Here is a 26,372-nt window from a genome sequence, read left to right as displayed (position 1 = left end):
TTTGGTTTTTACCCATACACCGATGTGTGTTAGCACTGTATACTCAGTACTTTCCCGAGTCCTGTGAAAAAATATCACAGGCATGTTGCTCGGGTGGGATTCGAACCCACGACCCTTGCAAATTCTAGAGCAGTGTCTTACCAACTAGACTACCGAGGTTGCCCGGCAGCTAGAGGCAGTTCGAATCCTTTCGATTTACATTGAACTTACACAGCTTGAAGATGTTTTACTCATTTCTCAAAAAATACAGCACCTCAGCAAGTAATATTTTAAGGGAAGCTTTCAATAACCTTTATCTGCGAGTTTAATGTGAATTTGTGAACATTGTATTTTATGTCATACAAAATGGTACCCAAACTCTTTAAATTATTTTGTTGTTTTCAAAAAAATTAAATCATAATCAATATATCTTTAAACTTCAGTCATGACAAAAGTTCTTAGGGCATGCACATGGGACATCCCATGCACCTTGTATCCCATTTGGTTGGGCTATGGCGTGACTGAATTGTGTTTTGCTTAATCATCGAAAAACATGAGCTCCGGTCCAATCTGGCTATCACCAGATTGCTGGAAAGGGGGATTTCTCTGTCCAGATTGGAAGGGTTGATGTGAATGAACATGTACTGGTACCGGGTAAATTTCTTTCGTTGTTGTTGAAGTACTGAGTATTATAATGAGTAGGATTTTTTTAATTTTTTTTTATTCATTAGAAAATCATTTATTATATTTACATGGCCAAAGACAGCCACTTCAATTGATTGCACTAAAAACATGGCAAGAAGTAAAGCAGCTTTTAAAGGGAAGGTATACGTTTGGTTATTACTCAAAACAAATATTAACTTAAAAACTGACTTGGTTATGAGCATTGGAGAGCTGTTGATAGTATAAAACATTGTGAGAAACAGCTCCCTCTGAAGTAGCATACATTTTGAGAATGAGGTAATTTCTCACTAGCCAGAAGTCTTCGTGCGACAACGTTTTTTTTTTTCTTTCATTAATATCTCGCACTTTCGACGACCGATTGAATTCAAATTTTCACAGGTTTGTTATTTTATGTATATGTTGTGAAACATCAAGTGAGAAGACTGGTCTTTGACAATTTATAATGGTGTCCACTGTCTTTAAATATACTCGAATCAAAGAAGTGCTCAAAAGTAATGGCTTCTGATACAATTTTTACTTGAAAATTGTTTAATTTTAAGTTTCCCCAAAAACCCTTGAAAGGAATTTACAAGTGTACTTTAAAAATTGTGAAAAATGTGCGATGGTCCGAAACAGAGGAAATACTTCCAGTGGTGGTGGTTGGGGCAGGCGATTTTTTGGCACCGTCCACGTGGTCAGAGCCCTGGTATATGAGATTGATCATTCTACACTCCCTTTTTCTTTGTAAAATGTCAAACTTTTTAAAACTCTTATCGACACTGGACACTATTGGTAATTGTCAAAGACCAGTCTTCACAGTTGGTGTATCTCAACATATGCACAAAATAACAAACCTGTGAAAGTTTGAGCTCAATCAGTCGTCGAAGTTGGGAGATAATAATGGACAAAAAAATCCACCCTAGTCACATGGAGTTGTGCGCTTTCAGATGCTTGATTTCGAGACCTCAAGTTCTAAATATGAGGTCTCGAAATCAAATTCGTGGAAAATTACTTCTTTCTTGAAAAATACATTACTTCAGAGGGTGCCGTTACTCACAATGTTTTATACTATCAACCTCTCCCCATTACTCGTAATCAAGAAAGGTTTTATGATAATAATTATTTTGAGTAATTACCAATAGTGTCCACTGCCTTTAAACAGACATACATTCCAAAGCATCAATAGAGATACACTGTACTTTAATTGCATCCGTTTGCCTTTCTATCTACACCCCTGATGTGACCAGAACAACCACTGACTGAAACAATCAAACGGTTTAATTATTAACCAAATGTTTTTCTACAGAACAATATGCAATATTCTTTGTTGAGGAACATAGATTATTATTTATTCATTATTATTTTATCTGAACAATATGCATTGTTAACTGTTACGGAACATAGATTATTTTAAAATAATTTTCAGGCCGGTATGCTTTGTTTTGGAAAGGGCAAGGGCATCAAGGCAGATACTTGAGTTTGGGGCTCGAATCTTGGGGAAAAAAATCAGAAACAATAGCAGAAAGAATTCACCTCATGGCGCTGGGAAAGAACAGCAATAAAAATCTGGACCAGACAAATTTATACAAATCAAAGTAACACACAGTAAATTAATTTAAGGAATCTAGAATCTAGAATCTCATTTTTCATATAGATAGCACTTCCATGCTCTGTATTTTTGGCTGTTTGAGGGTGCGCTCACGAGTGTGTTTATCACTTCGCGATTTCCGTGCAGTTTCAATAGGCGTTCTGTCAATTTTGTTGCGCCATAGTCTTAAATTGCTTTAGAGGTGGGTTGTATGAACTCCTTTAAATGTCTTATTGTCCGTTATGGATTGGATGTCTGTGTTGTTAATGTGTTCCAGTCTTTAATAACTGTTTTGGGTATAAATGAATATACCCCGGAAGTGATTGAGAGCGCCCTCACACGGTCAAAAATATGGCGTCTGCATCCGTCAGTTCAAATTAAAAAAGCAGTGAGGTGTTATTATTCCAAAATCACAAGATCGCCGGACTTGTAAAGTTGACTGTTCCGAGCCGTAAAGTACTGACCTCGGGCCTGTGGTCCAGTGTTTATTTCGTGACAAAGCATCGGAGTTTATTCAACCGGAATGTTCTTCTTTGAAGAGTCCATACTTTAAAAAGTTCTTAGAAATCCCATTGTAAATTTAAAAAAGGGGCTTGATTAAACAGAAGAATACAACTATCCATTTTTGTGTTTGATTTGAATGTTGTCTGGTACAATGACATGCTTGATCACAAGTCTGCTTAATTTTGAATTCCTCAGACTAACAAACAATTGCTATGTTACGTGATTCGAGGGAAGCTTTTATGTAGTTACGTAAGAGACGATGAACACCATGATGACACAATTCTGAATGGATGTTACACAATGGTACCAGGGGTTGCTAATCAAAGGCCTGTCCTGAACCATTTGACATAATAGCAACTGTCTCTTAAGTCTGAGGAATTCAATTGTAAGAGGTACTACCTTATGAGCTGTCTTAAAACTCTTTAAACTTAAAACTACATTTGCCAGGTAACCTTAACCTGTTTCCATAGCGGTGTAAACATTTGAATATTAACATACCTTATCGATCAAAATTATACATTGAAGATAACGCAACAGTTGGGTAAACATTGGAAATATAGTTCAATGTGATCATCAACAATGAGCAATGTGATGGTTGCGTCATGTTTTGCAATAATAAACTACAATGGAAAATGACTGGGTAAATGTTAATTAATTCAGAGGTTAAAGCCATTGGACCCTTTCGGTAAACAGTAATGTCCAAGGCCCACACTTCGTGTTTCACAACTTGTATATAAAATAACAAACCTTTGAAAATTTAGGCTCAATCGGTCATCGGAGTCGGGAGAAAATAACGGGGAAACCCACCCTTGTTTCCGCACGTTTCCTCGTGTCATGACATGTGTTCAAAATAAATTTGTAATTCTCGCTATCGAGAATTGATATTTTTTTAATGTTTTCTCAAAAAGCAAAGCATTTCATGGAATAATATTATTTCAAGAGAAGTCTTTCACCATTACCTTCTGTAAACCCTGCAAGTTATTTGTAAACCTGTGAATATTTTTTTTTCTGTACCGAAAGTGTATAATGGCTTTAAAGGAAGAAAATTTTACTAGAGCAAGATTTGAACCAGCGACCTCCGGATTAACATGCCGCCGCTATACCAACTGAGCTAATCTAGCCTAAGTTGTCGGTCTCCCTACTTTATCCATCTCTGTTTGAGAGTTTATTATTTTGATATCTAAAATAAGAAGTTGCATCCCTTTAAAGGGACACAATGCCTTGGATCCGTCTATAAAATTGGGCTCTTTAAAAAAATAAATAATGCAAGTCACCAGACACCTGAAGGCCACTTCAAGGTGTGGGCTACAATTATTTATTTTTTTCCAATGGCCGATGCCACCTACTCCTAGGGCTGAAACAGGGTTGCCCCTTTTACATTCCATACAGATGCAGGCTTGTATCATCAGTCCGAAGCCTGGCCGGTAGAGCAGAAAGCACTACCTCCCCAATTTTTACGTAGCAAGTGTCACGACCGGGATTCAAACCCACACTCTGCTGATCAAACACCAGAGCTTGAAACCGCTCGGCCATGACGCACCACAGTCTTGGTGCATCACTCAACTATCGTGATCCCCTGATCCACTTCTCCTCACCGCGCACATTACCATTAAAAGATAGCGAACGCTGTTGGGAAAACTTCCAGATCACCCCCCCCCCCCCAACACCACACTAAACTTACAGAAAGGCCCTCTATTGGAGGAATACATGTAGTCGGGACATATTATGTAGCGCTGTATTAGTGCATAGGGCCTACTAGGCTCTCTGTTTCTTAGTCTTTTTAGGAAAAACTTTGCTTTTTCACTGTATATAAATTTACGTTACTATGATTATTATTTAATTATGTAGTACCGCACTCCAATGGTTGGTTGGCATCAAGATGAAAAAAACCCACAAAAAACACCCAGATGTATTCCCCCTTATACATGTAGTATGACTACGGTATTGCTTAGATTAGGGATGAAGGCAAAACTCGTGGGCGAACACAACAAGAGCAGATGCCAAGCGGCCAGCCATGCGCGTCGTTGCAATCGGTTTTGATTAATGTTAAACAATTTGTAATGAAGGATGACTTACATGTACTGTATTTCGTGGAATTAGCATACCAGTGGTATTAAAGGCAGTGGACACTATTGGTAATTGTCAAAGACTAGCCTTCACAGTTGGTGTATCTCAACATATGCATAAAATAACAAACCTGTGAAAATTTGAGCTCAATCGGTCATCAAACTTCAACTTGCGAGATAATAATGAAAGGAAGAAACACCCTTGTCACACGAAGTTGTGTGCGTTGAGATGGTTGATTTCGAGACCTCAAATTCTCGAAAATTACTTCTTTCTCGAAAACTATGGCACTTCAGAGGGAGCCGTTTCTCACAATGTTTTATACTATCAACCTCTCCCCATTACTCGTTACCAAATAAGGTTTTATGATGATAATTATTTTGAGTAATTACCAATAGTGTCCACTGCATTGAACAGCCCACATTCTAGTATCTAAAGTCTTGCATGAATGCCTGCGCTCTACAGAGTTTGGCCATCTGCACGGCAAGTCGTTACAAATTTTCTCCTGTCTTTCTTCTCTGAGAATATTAATTTTTGAGATATGTGCCTCCGTCATTATCAACAGTTTTTGGTTACTGACCCATTTTCCCATAGCTCTGAGAAATAGTTTCAGGCAATGAATTTGAATGATCTTGCATGGCCGAGCAGATAATAAGAGCATTGGACTCAACCTCTGGTGTTTCTGATCAGCAGAGTGTGGGTTCGAGTCCCAGTTGTGACACTTTTCAGCAAGTTTCTGATCAGCAGAGTGTGGGTTCGAGTCCCAGTTGTGACACTTTTCAGCAAGACACTTTTAAGTGTCTTGTCTGAGTGTCTTGCAAGTTGCTGAAAAGACACAAGTATCACAACAGGGACTCCAACCAACATTCTGCTGATCAGAAACACCAGTGCTCGAGCAATACTAAAAAATGTAACCATTATTGCTCAAGCTGTTTCTAGTTAGGGTCGCCAAGACACGCTTCTGTCATCCCCACATGCACAAGTGCCCCATTTCATAGAGCTTTCGGAGCAAAGAAATAAAAATAAGCACAATGCTACATGTACAAGAATAAGCTTACCAGAATAAGGTTCGAGCTGCTTAAGCACAAAAACTAGCTGAGCAAAACAAAATTACGCTTAGCAGGATAAGGTTTTCAACCAAACTACCACCCATGTCACAATTGTGACTGGTATCCTAAAGCCACAATTATAGTTTCAATTATCTAAATGAATTTCTTTTTGTTTTTCTTTCATTGCTCAGATTGTTTGGATCTCGTTGAGCGCTATCTTCTGGCAACAGGGTCAAGTAATCGTCATGGTAACTGTATACCAGATTTTTGTCCATATTGATGGTTATGGCTAGACTAGCTGAAATACATTATTTATGAATAACAACTAAAGATAATACACAGGATTGGTAGAGCTGATACAGTTTTCTTGAATATGACTTCATTTCAGAGGGATATATTTTCACGGAAAAAAATGGTTCTGGTACGAACTTCATAAAGTCAACAAGCTGTCAGACTAAAATGAAAGAGTGATTTTTTTTTTTATCCTGACCAATCCTGTATAATACCTTTAATGATCAAGGTAGTAGGGAAATGTCCTTTTAAAAGTAAAATTTGTTTTAGCCTTATCGACTCCTTGCACCAAACCCGCACGCAGGGACCATCTGCTATCACGGCCATGCACGCCAGTAAAAGTGTACATGAAAGTTTCGAAGTTAAAAAAGTGTAAAAACTTTGCATCGCTGAAAAAGTGCTCTGTTAACGCAATTGGACATTGAATCATGAAATGGTGCAAACAAGAGTAGTGGTGATGACATCAGCTTGGCCCAACATCACAGAGCTGCTTACGCACAAAAAGTAGCTAAGCAGAAAAAAATTATTTGTAGAAAAAAAATTACCGGGCAAAGTACCATTTTACATTTTTGATCAGTATTTGGTTAATTTATGCTCAGCAGAAAGTTGCTAAGCCAGCTTTATGAAACTGGACACAGATCCGAATTTCTTCCAAGCAAAATGGGGCAAAACAGCAGTCACAAATTGTACTTGTGACATGATAGTTTGGCTGGCAACCTTACTATGGTAAGCATAATGTTGTAATGCTTAGCTACTTTTTGTGCCCCAGCAGCCCGCAGCTCCATCAGAGCTGCTTTAGCAGAACATATTGCTTAATAATTGTCTGCTTAGCAAAAATGAGCAGGATACCCAGTCACAAATTGTACACGTGACATAGCAGTTTGGTCGGTAAACCTTATTATGGTAAGCACAAAGTTGTAATGCTAGGCTTTTTGTTTTTCTCAAGCGGCTCCATGAAAGCTGCTTAAGTAGAACATTGCTACTTGGCAGAAATAAGCTGGATACCAGTCACAAATTGTACAAGTGACATAGCAGTTTGGCTGGTTACCTTATTCTTATCAGCACAACTTTTTTGTCCTTTAAGACAGTGGACACTATTGGTAATTGTCAAAGACCAGTCTTCTCACTTGGTGTATATCAACATTGGTAATTGTCAAAGACCAGTCTTCTCACTTAGTGTATATCAACATATGCATAAAATAACAAACCTGTGAAAATTTGCGCTCGATTGGTCGTCGGATTTGCGAGATAACTATGAAACAAAAAACACCCTTATTACACGAAGTTGTGTGCTTTTAGATGCTTGATTTTGAGACCTCAAATTCTAAACTTGAGGTCTCGAAATCAAATTCGTGGAAAATTACTTCCTTCTCGAAAACTACGTCACTTCAGAGGGAGCCGTTTCTCGCAATGTTTTATACTATCAACCTCTCCCCATTGCTCGTTGGCAAGTGAGGTTTTATGCTGATAATTATTTTGAGTAATTACCAATAGTGTCCACTGCCTTTAAGGAGCTCTTTTACATTGGGCTTTGAGGGTGATGTCGGTCTGTTATGGGCAGTCCATATATTTTTAGAAACTAATCATGACAATATGAAACTAATCATGAGTACAATTTAATACCCTAAAGGATCCTGTTTCCTGTTTAAAAGTAACTAGATCTAATTAAATGAAGCTATTTAAAGACACTGGACACGTTTGGTCATTACTCAAAATATATATTAGCATGAAAACCTACTTGGTTGACAAGCAACAGAGAGCTGTTTAAAGTATAAAACATTGTGAGAAACGACTTCCTCTGAAGTGACATAGATTTTGAGAAAGAGGTAATTTCTCACTAATATATTTTAACCTGAGAAAGACCTCGGGCCTGAAGCCTCTTGGTAATTTCTCACTAATATATTTTAACCTGAGAAAGACCTCGGGCCTGAAGCCTTTTGATTGTTTCACAATCAAGGGGTATTTCTTTCAATGATTATCTGCTAAGCAAAGCTAAAAAGTACACCAGTCGTAGTTGGTGTTGTTTTTTAGCAAGTAACCTTATTCTAGTAAGCAAACTTGTTTGTATGCTTAGCTACATTTGTTGTGCTTAAGCATCTTGATGAAATTTCCCCAAGCTGTCACAGGGAGGTAGTGGCACCTGATTTATTTCAAAATCCTAGTGTCGGGATTGTTTCACAATCAAGGGAATTTCCTCCCATGTTTTTCTGCTTAGCTAAACAAAACAGGAACCCTGTTAAAGACTGTGCATGTGACATTGTATTTTGGCTGGTAACCTTATTCTGCTAAGCAAACTTATTTTATGCTGAGCTACTTCTGTTGATGTAATTGCACCCAGCCTGAACTATTTCACAATCAGTGTCACAGAATCGTTTCACAATCAAGGGAATTCCCCGTTGTGTCATGATAACATTTACATTGTCAACAGCCTTCCCCTCAGCTTACAAATGGGGATGTGATGCACAAAAGCATATCCCATCTGTAACAAAACAGCCCCTAAAACCCCTGTTGTACTTTTGTAGGGTGTCATGGCCGAGCGGTTTAGAGCAAATTAAGCCCGGGGCCGAATGTCATGGCTCTGCTTACCGTAAGCAAAGAATTGGCACTTACAGAAGCAGGCCATTCAGTACTGTCACTAGGCATTCTTTACTTACACAGTTAGCGCAGAAATTCTGCACTTGCACAGTATAAAGTATAAAAGGATTGTCATACATTTTGTGAAACATTTCTAAGCGCAGAATTTGACAGTAAGCAGAGCCATGACAATGTGCCATGCATGTCTTGTTTAATGTATTCAATTTTACCAGGCTCTATTTTGTTATACACACATTGTAATGAATTCATTGTAAATGTCTGCCATATGGTAGCGTTCATGATTGAACAGTGCTCACAATGTCTGTACCATATGTAGGAACTAGCCCCCACCAGGCAAATATTGGTTGAGTTGCTCATTTAATGGAAAAGTATGCGTTGTTTTTGTTCAGGGCTCACCCTTAAAGGGAAGGTCTACCTTTGGAAATCACCCTCAAAATCAATGGGCAACAAAAACTTATTTGGTTTGAAGTAAAGTACCTATCGATAGTATAAAGCATTTTGAGAATCATCTCACTTTGAAGTAACGTGGTTATGGACAATTTTATAAGTTTTTATCTCCCAAAATTTGCATCTGAGAATTGTTCTGTGACATATGTTTCTCAGATTGTGTCTTCCAATTACAGATTATTCTTCCTGCGCAGACATAACCACTCGCGATTTTCAGCAAAATCTCATAAAAGGCTACCACCTTTTGCACGCAGGGGCCAAAAGCCTGTAAGCACACAAATTTGCTTAGGATAAAATTTCTTTCTTGGTAACTACAGGATTACCAATCAAATTTTCATTTGTTGCATATTGCTTGATACTGGTATTCAGCTGTTGTTTGCTTAATCCTGAAAATCACAGGGAAGTTTGGTTGGTATTCCTGTTTTTACCAAGGAAGAAATTTCATGCTAAGCAATTTTTGTTTGTGCTTACAGGCCTTATGAAATTGGGCCCAGGTTAGTTTCTACATTTATATAGGATTATAATATTCATACTGTTCCAATGACCAAAGGTGTACATTACCTTTAATGCAAGCCCACATTAGCTGTCTTTTAAAAACCACTTTGAAACTGGCTTTATTATTGCCTTGGTGCCCTTGAAATGCCTCAGTAGAAATGTACAACTTCCTTATTGGGTGCCATCCACCAAGGAGAAAATGCGTTGGTCCCATTGTCCTTTCAGGCCTGTGAAATGCATTTAAGTCGCACTTGTTGACATGAAATTATTTAATATTGATTTGAAGCAAGTGTATAAATAATGTTCTTAGTAAGAAATGGTATTTTTTTGCCGGTGGGTATAAACCCTGTTGTTGTTGAAAAGGAAAATGTGCTGGCTGGCAAAGACGGCCGAATGTTAGCAAAACATTCAATCGGGTAAACAGATTTTTTCCCCCAAATTCAACATTTTCTATAAATTTTCAATTAAATAGAATAACTTCCATGATTGGTTGCTTTGTTTTCAACAAATTGAACACTTTATTAATTTTGGTTTTTACCCATGTACTTTGTTGAGTGTTAACACTGTATGCTCAGTACTTTGTTACAACTCTGTGTTTTGCATTTATGGCTTTCTATAGTTTTCCACACTCTGGCTGCGACATCGCAGGGACATTACAACAGGGTTGCTTTTTTTTTCAAGGGGGATATGATGTTATTTGTTTACTTATTTGTAAATCTGTTTCTTTGTATTGTACAAAGTGTTTCCACATATTGATGAGGGGAGACTGCATTGGTAATAGACCCTTCCCATGTAATATGTAAATTGCGCGCCACATGTGCGCACTAACACTTTGGTTGGCAGAATGAAGAATTACATCGCCCCTTTTTGTATAGGGATGATAGTGGTGTGACGCAGACATAACTGTGTCTGCTTAGTGCACATCTCTATGGCATTTGCTAACCAATAGTGTCTGGGGTGGACTTCACAAAGAGTTAAGACTAGTCTTATCTCAGATCGAACGAGTTACTCTTCCTAACTAAGGACTGAACATACGTTTTTAATATCTCCTAGGAATAGTCCTAAGTTAGGTTAGGACTAGTCCTAACTCTTTGTGAAGTCGATCCCTGACCTCACACATAAGTATAGCTAGTATTTTTCATGGGAAGGGTCTATTAAAAATCATGTCATTTATTCTATTTTAGCAGCAAAGAAGACATTTGTAAGGGAGCGTCTCAAAAGTCTGTCCTGTTATAAGAAGATTCTGACTTCTGAGATTCTCCCAAACAGTTTTCTTTTGTATCCTAAAGACACTGGACACCTTTGGTTATTTTCAAAGAGAAGTTTTCTCACATGGTGTATCTCAATGTATGCACAAATAACAAACCTGGGAAAATTTGAACTCAATTGGTCAACGAAGTTGCGAGGGAATAATGGAAGAAAAAATGCCCTTGTCACACAAAGTTCTGTGCTTTCATCAGATGCTTCATTTTGAGACCTCAACATCTCATTTTGAGGTCTCGAAATCATATTTGAATATATTGTTGGCAAATTACTTCTTTCTCTAAAACGGCGTTACTTCAGAGGGAGCCATTTCCCATAATGTTTTATACTATCAACAGCTCTCCATTGATTGTTAACAAGCGAGTTTTTAAGCTAACAATTATTTTGTATAATTACAAATAGTGTCCAGTGCCTTGATCTGTTAAGTCCCAGTTTTGATCAAGCCTGGTTCATGACTTCATGCAAATTGTGGAAGCAAAACAACTTGTCTTTGTACATCACAACGGAAGCAACGTTGCACAGTGAATGTTAGGGCCTTGTCACACTAGGCAACTTTTACAGGCAAAATCAAATGTGAATGGCTTTTCTTCTTCGACATTGCCTGGAACTGGTTGCCTGTAATTTGCCTTAGGTACTACAAGTTGTGTGACATGGCCCTTAAAGTCAGTGGACACTATTGGTAATTACTCAAAATAATTATTAGCATAAAACCTTACTTGGCAACAACTAATGGGGAGAGGTTGATAGTATAAAACATTGTGAGAAACGGCTCCCTCTGAAGTGGAGTAGTTTTCGTGAAGGAAGTAATTTTCCATGAGTTTGATTTTGAGACCTCAGATTTAGAATTTGAGGTCTCGATCAAGCATCTGAAAGCATACAACTTCGTGTAACAGGGTTTTTTTTTTTTCTTTCATTATTATCTCGCAACTTTGACGACCAATTGAGCTAAAATTTTCACAGGTTTGTTATTTTATGCATATGTTGAGATACAGCAAGTGGGAAGACTGGTCGTTGACCAGTGTCCAGTGTCTTTAAGATCATATCAGACAAAATTTGCTGCACTTTTTGCGTGAAGTAGACTCAAGCTTCGTGAGCCAGTCCTGAGCTCAATTTCAAAGAGCTGCTTAGCAGCCTATTTCGTGCTTACTGCACGGTAATTGACGTCACCTTGTAAATCCATAGTGAACGCGATATAACCGTCTATTTTTCTTGCTTACCTGTAAAATTAGCTTACACCTTAGCAGTTTTTTTCTACTACAATAAGCACAAAAAAAGCTTACTGTTAAACAGTTCATTGAAATTGGGCCCTTATGTACAGTGACTGGCTGGTTGCAGTGCCCTGTCTTATATTGAGGTATCTTCAGACTTTGTGTATTTTATACAATGACCCTGGTGTTAAGGACCACCATGTAAATGTAACCTTTAATAAATGCACATACTTGTAGCCTATGGTGCAATTCTTGAGCTAAAAGAACCCAAAATCTGTTTGCCAATAGTTTTGAAAGATTTGTTTGTTGGAATGTATGGACATCTTGTGTACAGCGCTTTTGCCGATAGCCTTGTACATTTTTCTGCAAAATTGATAAATGTACAAGGCTATAGCCTTGTACATTTTTCTGCAAAATTTGATAAACGTACAAGGCTATAGCCTTGTACATTTTTCTGCAAAATTTGATAAAAACACAAGGCTATAGCCTTGTACGTTTTTCTGCAAAATTTGATAAATTCACAAGGCTATAGGCTTGTAAATTTTTCTGTCAAAAATTTATTAATGTACCTTGTGAACTTTCGAAAAAATCATAAGGCTATAGCCTTGTGAACTTTTGCCAAAAAATCATAAGGCTATAGCCTTGTGAACTTTTCGAAAAAATCGTAAGGCTATTATAGCCTTGTGAACTTTTCGAAAAATATCATAGCGTTGTGAACTTTTCGAAAAAATCATAAGGCTATAGCCTTGTGAACTGTTAAAAAATCATAAGGCTATATAGCCTTGTGAACTTTTCCCAAAATATCATATCATAAAAATATCAAAGCCTTGTGAACTGTTCGAAAAAATCAAAAGGCTATAGCCTTGTGAACTTTTCGAAAAAATCGTAAGGCTATTATAGCCTTGTGAACTTTTGGAAAAATATCATAGCGTTGTGAACTTTTCGAAAAAATCATAAGGCTATAGCCTTGTGAACTTTTCCCAAAAAATCATAAGGCCTTGTGAACTTTTCGAAAAAAGCCTTGTGAACTTTTGCCAAAAAATCATAAGGCTATAGCCTTGTGAACTTTCGAAAAAATCGTAAGGCTATTATAGCCTTGTGAACTTTTGGAAAAATATCATAGCGTTGTGAACTTTTCGAAAAAATCATAAGGCTATAGCCTTGTGAACTTTTCCCAAAAAATCATAAGGCCTTGTGAACTTTTCGAAAAAAGCCTTGTGAACTTTTGCCAAAAAATCATAAGGCTATAGCCTTGTGAACTTTCGAAAAAATCGTAAGGCTATTATAGCCTTGTGAACTTTTGGAAAAATATCATAGCGTTGTGAACTTTTCAAAAAAATCATAAGGCTATAGCCATGTGAACTTTTCCCAAAAAATCATAAGGCTTATAGCCTTGTGAACTTTTCGAAAAAAGCCTTGTGAACTTTTGCCAAAAAATCATAAGGCTATAGCCTTGTGAACTTTTGGAAAAAATCATAAGGCTATAGCCTTGTGAACTTTTGGAAAAAATCATAAGGCTATAGCCTTGTGAACTGTTAAAAAATCATAAGGCTATAGCCTTGTGAACTTTTCCCAAAATATCATATCATAAAAATATCATAGCCTTGTGAACTTTTCGAAAAAATCAAAAGGCTATAGCCTTGTGAACTTTTCGAAAAAATCGTAAGGCTATTATAGCCTTGTGAACTTTTGGAAAAATATCATAGCGTTGTGAACTTTTCGAAAAAAGCCTTGTGAACTTTTGCCAAAAAATCATAAGGCTATATAGCCTTGTGAACTTTCGAAAAAAATCATAAGGCTATTATAGCCTTGTGAACTTTTGGAAAAATATCATAGCGTTGTGAACTTTTCGAAAAAATCATAAGGCTATAGCCTTGTGAATTTTCGAAAAAATCATAAGGCTCTTGTGAACTGTTAAAAAATCATAAGGCTATAGCCTTGTGAACTTTTCCCAAAATATCATATCATAAAAATATCATAGCCTTGTGAACTTTTCCCAAAAAATCATAAGGCTATAGCCTTGTGAACTTTTCGAAAAAAGCCTTGTGAACTTTTGCCAAAAAATCATAAGGCTATAGCCTTGTGAACTTTTGGAAAAAATCATAAGGCCTTGTGAACTTTTTGAAAAAATCATAAGGCTTGTGAACTTTTCCCAAAAAATAATTTTCCCAAAAAATCATAAGGCTATAGCGTTGTGAACTTTCGAAAAAATCATGAGGCTATTATAGCCTTGTGAACTTTTGGAAAAATATCATAGCGTTGTGAACTTTTCGAAAAAATCACAAGGCTATAGCCTTGTGAACGTTTCCCAAAAAATCATAAGGCTATATATATAGCCTTGTGAACTGTTTGAAAAAATCATAAGGCCTTGTGAACTTTTCCCAAAAAATCATAAGGCCTTGTGAACTTTGTGAACTTTTCGAAAAAATCATAAGGCCTTGTGAACTTTTCGAAAAAAACATAAGGCTATATAAGCCTTGTGAACTTTTGGAAAAATATCATAAGGCTTTTATAGCCTTGTGAACTTTTCAAAAAAAATCATAAGGCTATATATATAGCCTTGTACATTTTTCTCCAAAATATGATAAATGCACTTGTATGTTTTTCTGCAAAATTTGATAAGCCTTGTAAATTTTTCTGAAAAATTTGTATATTTTTCTGCAAAAATTAATTAATGTACAAGGCTATAGCCTTGTATATTTTTCTGAATAATTTGATAAATGCACAAAGCTATAGCCTTCTAAATTTTTCTGCAAAATTTGATAAAATTTGATAATTGTACATTCTTCTGCAAAATTTGTATATTTGTCTGCAAAAATTGATAAATGCACAAGGCTATAGCCTTGTAATTTTTTTCTGCAAAATTTGATAAATAATATCTTCTGCAAAATTTGATAAATACACAAGGCTATCACAAGGCTATAGCCTTGTACATTTTTCTCCAAAATATGATAAATGCACTTGTAATTTTTTCTGCAAAATTTGATAAATGCCTTGTAAATTTTTTCTGCAAAATTTGATAAATACACAAGGCTATAGCCTTGTACAATTTTTTGTAAAATTTGTATATTTGTCTGCAAAAATTGATAAATGCACAAGGCTACAAGGCTATATAGCCTTGTACATTTTTCTGCAAAATTTGTATATTTTTTCTGAAAAAAATTGATAAATGTACAAGGCTATATTATAGCCTTGTATATTTTTCTGCAAAGTTTGATAAATGCACAAGGCTAGCCTTGTACATTTTTCTGCCAAATTTGATAAAAGCACAAGGCTATAGCTTGTACATTTTTCTGCAAAATGTGTATATTTTTCTGCAAAATTTGATAAATGTACAAGGCTATATACAGCCTTGTAAATTCTTCTGCAAAATTTGATAAATGCCCTGCACATTTTCCTGCAAAATTTGATAAATGTACAAGGCTTTATATAGCCTTGTAAATTTTTCTGCAAAACTTGATAAATGCACAAGGCTAAATTTCTGCAAAATTTGATAAATGCACAAGGCTATCACAAGGCCTTGTATATTTTTCTGCAAAATATTGATAAATGTACAAATGTATAGCCTTGTAAATGTTTGTGCAAAATTTGATAAATGCACTAGGCTATATACAGCCTTGTGCATTTATCAATTTTTGTACATTTTTCTGCAAAATTGGATAACAAGACTTTAACTTTGTACATCTTTCAGCAAAATTTGATAAATGTACAAGGCTGTACATTTTCAAGCAAAATTTGATAATTGTACAAGGATAGCCTTGTACATTTGTCAAGAATCAGTATATCAGCACAAGAATACTGAACTGTAGGCTTATGCCCTCGTAGTTTTTCTTCAATATTTGGCAAATTTATTTTTTAAATGCTGAAGGGAACTTTATGAAAATGCTGTAGTTTGTAGTTTTGTCAATAGAACAAATAAAACGTAAAAAATGCTTGACTTACCCCTTGTAGTTTTTTTTAAATACTTTGCCAAATATATATCAGCCCCATGTATCTGTAGCACTTGCTATGGTTCCAGCTCCTTCAAGAACGCCACTGTGCATCTTAGGAACAGTTTACCTCAAAATGTCAAACAGGCTGAAACTATAAGAGATGTTAAAATCTGAAGAGATGTTGCCAAAACATAGGATTCGTACTGTCTCTAGCTACCGGGCAATCTCGGTAGTCTGGTTGGTAAGACACGGCTCTAGAATTGCAAGGGTAGTGGGTTTCGAAAAATGTTTAAATGCTGGACATCCCCCTTGTAGTTTTTTTTCCAAATATTTAGCAAAAAATTTATAAAAATGCTGGAGTCACTCCTTGTAGTTTTTTTTTCCAATAGTTTGCAATAATTTTATTTAATTGTTCAATATTCGGACTAAATTTTCTATTTTCAATATTTAGCCTCAATTTGATAGAAATGCTGGACTTACCCCTTGTAGTGTTTTTCAATATTTAGCCCAAATTTGTGCAGTTGTGCATTCAAATTTTTGTAGAGTTCATAAAGCTGGTTGTCTCAGTACTGTGTTGAGACCATCCCAAGATGGATTATTTTTGCGGATCGCACTGAGGAAAAAACAAAATACACAATTGACAAAACAAACTGTGTTAAAGATAGTGGACACAATTGGTCATAACTCAAAATAAGTGTTAGCATAAGCAATGGAGAGCTGAAATAATGTGAAAAATGGCTCCCTCTGAAGTAACGTAGTTTTAGAGAAAGAAGTAACTTTCCACGAATTTGATTTCAAGACCTCAGAATTAGATGTTAAGGTCCCGAAACCAGTCATCTGAAAGCACACAACTTCATGTGACAAGGGTGTTTTTTCTTCCATTATTATCTCGCAACTTCGCAAACCAATTGAGTTCAAATTTTCACATGTTGTTGAGATACACCAAGTAAGAGGACTGGTCTTTGACAATTACCAATAGTTTCCAACGCTTTAAACAACACATATAACAAGAATGACAGAAAACATACACCATGTTACCTTTGTTTACAAACACATTTGGCCACAGTGCTCCACCAACCTCAAAGTGCGTTATATTCATAAAGTCTGCATGAGAATTAAAAGAAGAAGAAGAAGGGATGTCTTGGCCGTGCGAATATGAGCACTGAACTGAAGCTCTTGTGTTTCTCTCCAGCAGAGTTTGGGTTCGAATCCCGGTCATGACACTTGTGACACTTGTGTCCTTGGGAAAGACACTTCACCATAAAGCTTCTCTCCACCCAGGGGTAAAGGTGTACCTGTGAGGGCAGAGATGGTTATTGTGACAGATTAGTTTAGCGCGCTACATCGTTGGCAGGAATGGCAGCACAGGCTGTATACTCCACAGGGAGCTGAGATTTTTTAAGGAATGATTTAAGGCTCGGTGACCAGGGGTAATAATGTTGGAAGCGCTGTGAGCTGCCCTCGGGTGTATAAAGCGCTGTATAAAAAACAAGTAATTATCAATAGTGTCAACTGCCTTTAAAGGCACTGGACAGTGGACACTTTTGGTAATTGTCAAAGACTCATAATTTTCGGTTTGTGTATCCCAGAATGCATATACATTTAGGCTCAATTGGTCGTCGAAGTTGCAAGATAATAATGAAAGAGAAAATTACCCTTGTTGCATTACTTTGTGTGATTTCAGATGCATAATAAAAGGCTTCAGCTGAAGTCTTTTACTTCAGAGGAGCCGTTTCTCACAATGTTTTATACTATCAGCTCTCCAGCATGCTCGTTAGCAAGTTATTTATCTTTTTAGTAATTACTTATAGTGTCCAGTGCCTTTAAAAATGGAAACAGAGAAAGTATGAAAAGGTGCATTGATGGTGCATTTTTGAACTTGAAAGGCTTCAGTGTATTTTTACAGTGAAAGTCACCTGGAAATAGAATTGTTTTTCTTTCAAACATAAGAGTATATGCTTACGAACAATAAAATAATTTATTTAGTAATTGTTTGTCACGATTGATATGTTTAAAAAATATATAAAGTTGTTTGGGGGGCTGACTCCGCCTACCCCTTTTGTGACGTCAATCGAGGCAGACTTTGCCTGCAATGCATATAGTAAAGTACATGTACGTCCAAGTCGTGAGTTGGTACATTTCAAAAAGTGTTTTTCTGCATTCAGCAGCAATACACCTGGTCGGCATTGCTGAAAAAAAAAATTTGCAATTGTGTTTACTCTACGCATTACAGGCAAAGTCTGCCTCGATTGACGTCACGAACAGCGCCCTCTCGGGTCGGGGTCTACTCTTAAATTTGTAAATAACATAAGAACTGGCCAGATCTCCAGAGTGTTTTTAAAGGCACTGGACGCTGTAAGTATTGGTAGTTAGTTACTCAACATAATTCTTAGCATAGAAACTTACCTGCTAACAAGCAATTGAGAGCTGTTGATAGTATGAAACACTGTGAGAAACAGCTCCCTCTGAAGTTGTTTTAGAGAAACAGGTAATTTCTCACTCAAATAATGAAAGACTAACTAAGATGAAGCCATTTATAGGTATCTGAAAGCATGTAAAGAAAGGCATTGCTTTTAGTATTCTCTTGCAAATGTTGATGTCAAATGTTCACAAATTTGTTACTTTAAGCAAATATTTGGATACACCTAGCCCCATAAATTGGTTGGCTAGGAATGGATACACCAAGTGGTGAGAATACTGGGCCCAATTTCATGGCTCTGCTTACCGTAAGCACAGAATCGGCGCTTACAGAAGCAGGGACTTCTGTGCTTACGGCCAGCTTATTTCACGTGTTAGCGGCGAAGTTTGGCTTCTGCGCGTGCGTACTGCACGTTACTAGGCATTCTACGCTTACAAGGCTAGCGCAGAAATTCGGCACTTGCACGTAAGCAGGGAATCGCGACCATAAGCGCAGAATTCGGCAGTAAGCAGAGCCCTGAAATTGGGCCCAGGTCTTTGACAACAACCAAACATCCATATCCAGTCTCTTGACGAGAACAACTTCAGTGGTTTGGTCAAGTCATAAGGTGGGAAGTTAGCTCGCCATACAATAACGGTGAGCACACGGTGGAGCCTGGGGTTTCAGGTAGCATGGGCAGAAGGGAAGACTGAGAAGAAGCAACAACACTCAATAGAAATAGGGGCAGCCAGCTTCTGCTGCCCATCCCACCCTGCATCAACATCAAGGCGGCCCACTGTGGTGTCAGTGCCGGGGAAAACCTGCCTGGCCACACTGACGGAATTTTCTGTTTGTACGACCACCACTTATTTGTTAAAAGGAGAAAATCTTACCTGTAAATTACAGCAATCCAGCTCGTTTTACTGAAGTTTGCCACTACTTTTCAAGACAAAAAAAAATACACAACTTCTTGTTGATGATCGCCTGAGTTTAATAAAACCCATGCATCAAAAGGATGTCTCAAGTCTGGCTCCGTGACACACTCTATATTGTACATTATGCCAATAAAAATTCCGGACACATACAATATTGTGCTGCTGATGGTTCTACATAGTCTGGCTCCGAAGTTTGACATTAATGGGATGTGGCAGCAATCGCAATAATGAGGCATCAAAACTTTATATCCTCCTCCCCCAGCCCATTTAAATTTCCCAGAGACAGAATTTCCGGTGTCGCATGCAATTATGTCCTCTATGCAATACTATCCGGCGGACATTATTGCATATGCAATCGTGTCCGCCCGGACGCTGCAGCATAATGCAATTGTGTCCGCCCAGACACATTTGCATATGCAGTTGTGTCCGCCCCGTGCAAAACCGTCCTTGAAGTAAATTAAACGCCCTTGGTCGACGGATCGGAACACGTTCGCCATTTTTTACAATCTAAGTACATGTCATGAATGACATGGGAAATGTTCGGCCGTTGGGTATTCGCTGCAATCATAAAATACGTGAATATTCATACTGCATTATTATGTATATTCAGTGCATGCACGCTCGCTTGCGCGCGCATAGTCATGTACATGTCCGCCGGACGGTTTTTGCATAACCCCGGACACGATTGCATATGCAAAAGTGTCGGGAGCGGACAATATTGCATGGCGGACATAATTGCATCTGACAATGGCGGTCGGAATTCTCGGAGACACCGGCCTATAGCTACGGAGAGTGGGAGTGACGTTTATGGAATATTCCTTCCTCAAACTGTGATGCCACATAAATATTCCGGTTACAATTGTTTTGTGCTGCACTACGAAACTGCCTTTTTGTCGTAGTGCTATTCAAGTGGGAAATTGGTTTCTTCTATAAAACAATGCATAAAAGAGAATCCTTTCTTTAAAGTAATCGGGAATTTATTTTTAGGATGGCAATTCTAAAGTGCAGGGGAAAACATTGCATTCCAGACAATTGTTTGCGTGGGTACGTTTAGCCAATTAGCCACATGCCCTGGGCCCCCACTCACCGAATTATTGCCTCGAATATCACATAGGCCTTTCTCTGGGAAGCCAAACTTGTATTCTGAACCCATCAACCGAAACGGAGATCTCTTGAGAATCAAAGGCCCTAAATGCTACAATAGAATGATGGCTTATTGCATTGGGTTGGGTTTTGTTGTCACCAACAAAGAAAGTAACTTTTTTTTTTATGAAAAAGCTTTACTTCAACAAACCACTTTATTATAGTCTTCTTCAGACCGTTTATAAATTAATAGCATAAGTGGTAGGGCCTACCTATAAAAATGTACGGTTGCATAAACACGACATCATAGATTATAAACATACACATGTCAATTCTTTCGGTTTTATGTCGCAAGAAATTGCAACCCCTTGTGTATACTTAAAATTATCTAAAAGCAATATTGGTGCATGCAAACACAATTCAAACTCTTGCACTATATTCAATACTATATACAAAAGCTGATTTTTACCACAAAAAAAAGAACATTGAAAGGAGAGAAAACTATTTTCAAACTGTCCATGCATGCTTATTTACAAAATAAATAAAAGAGCGACCTATATAACGTTAGTTTTAAAAAGACAGTGTACTATAGCCTATATACTTTTTGGTTATTGCTAAAGACCAGTATTCTCGATTGGTTGTATATATGGAGGAAGGGTTCTATGGTGGGAGATTAAAAAAAAAAAAGTCTTGTTGGTTGCACAAATGTGTGCTTTGTCTAAAAAGGGCTTCATGTCTGAAAAAGGCTTCCTGCTTGACGCCTTTCTCAGATTCGTATTGAGGCCTACTTCAGAGGGGACCGTTTCTAATAACGTTTGGTAATATATCAACAGTCCTATATATAAGTTAGTTTTTATGGACATTAACTTGTGGAACAAATTACCCAAAGTACACCCTGTGTTTAAAAATGATTGTCTGAAGTCCTACATAAAGAGAGCGGTGACCTTCCTGATAGGAGAGTGAACGAATGTTCTCATTTTCTGCCAAACTTTCGATATGTCACGGTTAAATTGGTATGCCAAACAGTACAGCTGAAAGTATTATGGCACTTTTCGAAGTCCTACATAAAGAGAGCGGTGACCTTCCTGATAGGAGAGTGAACGAATTTTCTCATTTTCTGCCAAACTTTCGATTTGTCACGGTTAAATCGGTATGCCAAACAGTACAGCTGAAAGTATTATGGCACTTTTCGAAACGACTTGATTTGATTTGGATTCGGCTCAGGCTAGCAGCTTGGCCTCGCGGTTGTTTTGACAATTGCGCGTGCTTTGCATATACGCGCCCATCGGGTTTCAGACGAGAGAAAAGAGCCTCAAGCCGATTCCAAAGCCGAAGCCGTGGTTTCGAAAAGGGCCTATGTTACATAAAAACTTAGACCTACTTGGGATACCGGAACGGACAAAACCACTCTCTCTCGAGTAACGTAGGCCTAGTTTTTATTTAGAAAGGTGTAATTTCTCACTAAAGTTGATTCTGAAAAAGACTTCGGACCTGAAAGCCTTTTTAGGCATCTGAATGCACAACAGGTTCAACAATATGCTTCTTCTTTCTTAATTTTTCTTGCAACTTCGATTACCCAATTGAGTGCAAAGTTTCACAGATTTGTTATTTTATGCAAATTAAGTTGAGATCCACAAAGTGAGAGAATGCTGGTCTTTGACTAATTACCAAACGTGTCTAGTGCCTTTAATAATATTTGGGCTGAACACATTTATATTTATATAAGCCAAGACAAGTATGCTGAACAACAAAACACTCGATTGGTATTATATAGTTTCCTGTGTATTTAAAAAAAAGGTGTTTTAGTGCCAAGCAAAGACAAAGTAAGAGGTAGGCCTTTAGGTTTCAAAGTCTATACCGCTGCTCTTTGTGCAAAACCATTGAGAGGAGCATGCAACAGTCTTTTGTGTCAGAAAACTCCACACCGCAGTGCCGTATGAATTTATCTTAATTGGTGTTTCCTTTAAATTGCCTTTTTGAAGGATCTTTGTTCTGCAAAATCTTCCAGCGTCCACCAAAAGTCCTTATCCACCCCAGAAGCTAATGGATGCACACGTGCAATCACCGTGAAAAGCAAGAGCGCAAAACCAACCGGGGGCTTAAAGGCAGTGGACACTATTGGTAATTGTCAAAGACTAGCCTAATTCACAGTTGATGTATCTCAACATATGCATACAAAAACAAACCTGTGAAAATTTGAACTCAATCGGTCATCGAAGTTGCGAGATAATAATGCAAGAAAAATAACCCTGATCACACGTCGTTGTGTGCGTTTAGATGGTTGATCTCGAGACCCCAAGTTCTAAATCTGAGGTCTCGAAATCAAATTCGTGGAAAATTACTTCTTTCTCGAAAACTATGTCACTTCAGAGGGAGCCGTTTCTCACAACGTTTTATACCATCAACCTCTCCCCATTCATTACTCGTCACCAAGAAAGGTTTTATGCCAATAATTGTTTTGAGTAATTACCAAAAGTGTCCACTGCCTTTAAAGCCAATCCTGCCCCGTAAAAGTGACCTTTGCCATCGCTCGCCTCATCGGTGTCAAACACCGTGCAGGCCCTTGGTCCCTCGGCAGGGCCCATGGTCCCTCGCGGGTCCAGTGCCTGGTGACTTTTATCAGAACCAGATGTCTCGCTTTTAAAAAGTTATTGTATGCTGAACTACAGTGTATCGAGTTTATATTTATGCGAGGGTAAATTGAAATCAGGTCCCTCAAGACGATCTTAGAAAGAGGCAGTTAGTTCTGCATGGTTTGTAGACTTGTGGACAAGTCGTTAAATCGGCCCCACGCGCTGAGATAGTGGTCTCGCGAGATCACTGCTCTCGCGCGAACTGATGGCTCCCCGATTTCGACTCCTCAGCCATCAGTTCGCGCGAGAGCAGTGATCTCGCGAGACCACTATCTCAGCGCGTGGGGCCGATTTAACGACTTGTCCACAAGTCTACATGGTTTGGCGCTTATAGGCCAAGTAAAAAAAACTTTAAAAACGACGGTTAACATATTTTTTCTTTTTTTATTACATTATCTGCCTGCTGTTGTGACCTGTGACATCACATGTTTACAAAAGAGCCACAGAGCCTGGACTTCCTCAAGCAAGATTTGCACACAGCCAATGGAAGAAAACATAAAATCTTATAATATTTTATGGAGATCGCACTGTCTTATTCCTATCAACTTTTGATATGATGAAAGGGGCACATCTCAAAACTTGACCAGCTTTTAATTTCATAACTCTTGGTTTTATGTGGAAATTAAGACACAAAATGTCAACTTTCTCATAGGACCAGTGTAGTATCTTGCCTGCCAGAATACTCGAAGAATGTACAAGGTCACACTTATTGTAAACGACGTTTTCATGCTCTCTACGTTCGGACAAAGGAGCATAATAGTTCAGTGACATCCAAATACGACTACATTTTCGCGTTAAGCCTGAAAATTTAAGACTAAAGATTTTCAATGGTTCGTCGAAGGGAGAGCAGGGGGGGCCTGGATTAATCATGGAGGTAGAAATAGGTATTTCATGGAGGTAGAAATAGGTATTTCTACCTCGAGTCCATGGATTAATTCAAACCCACAGATACCTATGTTCCGACCCACTCAGTGTATTGTCCCTATCTCACTACCCTAACCCTGGCATGTCAATCACGAACGGGTTGGTAGACTTGTGGACAAGTCGTTAAATCGGCCCCACGCGCTGAGATAGTGGTCTCGCGAGATCACTGCTCTCGCGAGAACTGATGGCTCCCCGATTTCGACTCCTAACTGATGGCTCCCCGATTTCGACTCCTCATTAAGGAGTCGAAATCGGGGAGCCATTAGTTCGCGCGAGAGCAGTGATCTCGCGAGACCACTATCTCAGCGCGTGGGGTCGATTTAACGACTTGTCCACAAGTCTAACGGGTTGGCGGAACATGATTCTCAGATGCTGCAGAAAATACCGCTTAGCGAATTTCTTTGATTGGCATTTGAGTAGGGGCAACAGTCACAGCAATTGGCTTGTGCAATCCTTTTAATGTTGACAACTTTTTTTCACAGGTTGATGAAAGCATAAACCGTGCCTGCAGAAAGTCCAGGCACTGTGGTTCTTTTAAAGTGGGCAAAAGTACGGGGATAGAGGACAGCTTCATGGTCTTCCTCCATGATGGTCGTTTTAAGAACTGGGAGGTCTCCAGAACTCTGAAAATCTAGTAGTCTCCCGAATACCGAAACCGTGTTTAGGCCTATAAGTATAGATATTCTCAAAAGAACACAATCTACACAGCAAGTAGCTCTACACAAGGTGTTACCGCGAATAATAATAATAATACGAAGCATTTACACACTGATACCTCACCAAACAATGCCTAAAATTCCACATTATAATAAAATATCAGCCAAAAACAACAATTCAATTTCACATCTTTGCTGTGAACCCCTTTTGTAAAAAAAAAAAAAAAAAAAAAAAAAAAACATTTCCGAATCGATAGTCAAATTATAGATACATAGATTTCCATATTTGTCCTTAATAATAATACAACAGACATCTGTTGAGAATACAACAAGCTAAACAATGAACCTATTCGATTTCACATGATTGACGTCATGTATCACCATTGCTTCCGATAACTCTTTCAACGACGTGTGGTTTACTGTCATTACGAAAAAAGGTGGCATTTCAATGCAGAACAAAAATTTTGGTCTTTTTAACTTTATGAAATAGTAAACCACAAGGAAGCTTTTAATTGATGCATCTCTTCCGTAGAAGATTGGCTCGGTGGAATAAACTATTATTACAAAACATGTTGGCCACTTGTCAATGTTGTATGGTTTAGGGATTTGTTAAAGTCAACTACTATTTTACAGAGAGACAAATGGTACATCTCAAATACAGAGAGGATTAAACGCACAGAAGTACGAAAGAAAACTGTAGTCAATGATATCATAAGGACAATGGAATAGCTAAATGAAGATGGGCTGGACACACTGCCCGAACAAATTGATAGATGGACAACAAGTTGACAACGACGGGACAGGGAAAAGGGCTAGACAGCTAGAGAAGAAGATGGAGAGATGACATCAGGGTATGCAGGAACAACATTGACCAGAAATGAATTGCATTTCAGGGAGGGCTACATCTAATACTGGAGGAACACAACCTAAATGATGATGACTAATAGTTCCCTTGTTTGCCAAACCATAAGGAGATGCTCTGTAAAAGGCATGTGATTATTTACTGTATTTGAATCAATATAATGTACAAATTGGTAGAGTTGCTGACTATCTGAGAAGGGTTACTCTTACCATCCATGCTATGCTCTCACCAAATGTCATGGCCCGACCTCATCGATAAGCTCAACTCGTGTTAGGATAATGCATTGAAAGCTATATACACTTGCATATACCATTTTAGGCAGTAGACACTATTGGTGATTACTCAAAATAATTATTTGCACAAAACCTTACTTGGTGACGAGTAATGGGGAGAGGTTGATGGTATAAAACATTGTGAGAAACGGCTCCCTCTGAAGTGCCATAGTTTTCGAGAAAGAAGTAATTTTCCACGAATTTGATTTCGAGACCTCAGATTTAGAACTAGAGGTCTCGAAATCAACCATCTAAACGCACCTAACTTCGTCTGACCAGGGTGTTTTTACTTTCATTATTTTCGTGCGACTTCGACCACCGATTGAGTTCAAATTTATTTTAATGCATTATGTTGAGATACACCAACGGTGAAGGCTTGTCTTTGACAATTACCAATAGTGTCCACTGCCTTTAAAGACACAGGACACATTTATTCTCACTTCGTGTATCCCAACATATGCATATTAACAATCTGTAAAAATTTTGACTCAATTATTCATCAAAGTTGCAAAAGAATAATTAAAAAATACC

General features: G+C 37.9%; 1 protein-coding gene and 1 long non-coding RNA gene across 2 annotated transcripts in view; one reads left to right on the top strand and one right to left on the bottom strand.

The window, feature by feature from the left end:
* Positions 1–6,177, top strand: part of LOC117296755 (2-oxoisovalerate dehydrogenase subunit beta, mitochondrial-like) — a 49,405-nt gene extending 43,228 nt beyond the window's left edge. Inside the window, exon 11 of the mRNA XM_033779799.1 lies at positions 6,039–6,177. The gene's annotated coding sequence lies outside the window, so the exon portion shown is untranslated. The remainder of the gene's footprint in view (positions 1–6,038) is intronic.
* A 9,554-nt stretch (positions 6,178–15,731) lies between these two features.
* Positions 15,732–17,219, bottom strand: LOC117297014. Its single transcript, XR_004519835.1, has 3 exons — positions 17,117–17,219; positions 16,559–16,691; positions 15,732–16,229 (listed from the first exon to the last, which is right to left on the bottom strand). It is a non-coding gene; the product is annotated as an uncharacterized LOC117297014 (long non-coding RNA).
* Between the last annotated feature and the right edge of the window lie 9,153 nt (positions 17,220–26,372).

Source organism: Asterias rubens, chromosome 11 (assembly GCF_902459465.1).
Source record: "Asterias rubens chromosome 11, eAstRub1.3, whole genome shotgun sequence".
NCBI classification, from domain to species: domain Eukaryota; kingdom Metazoa; phylum Echinodermata; class Asteroidea; order Forcipulatida; family Asteriidae; genus Asterias; species Asterias rubens.
Note: the sequence above shows the minus strand (reverse complement) of the source record. Positions and strands in the feature narration are given on the sequence as shown.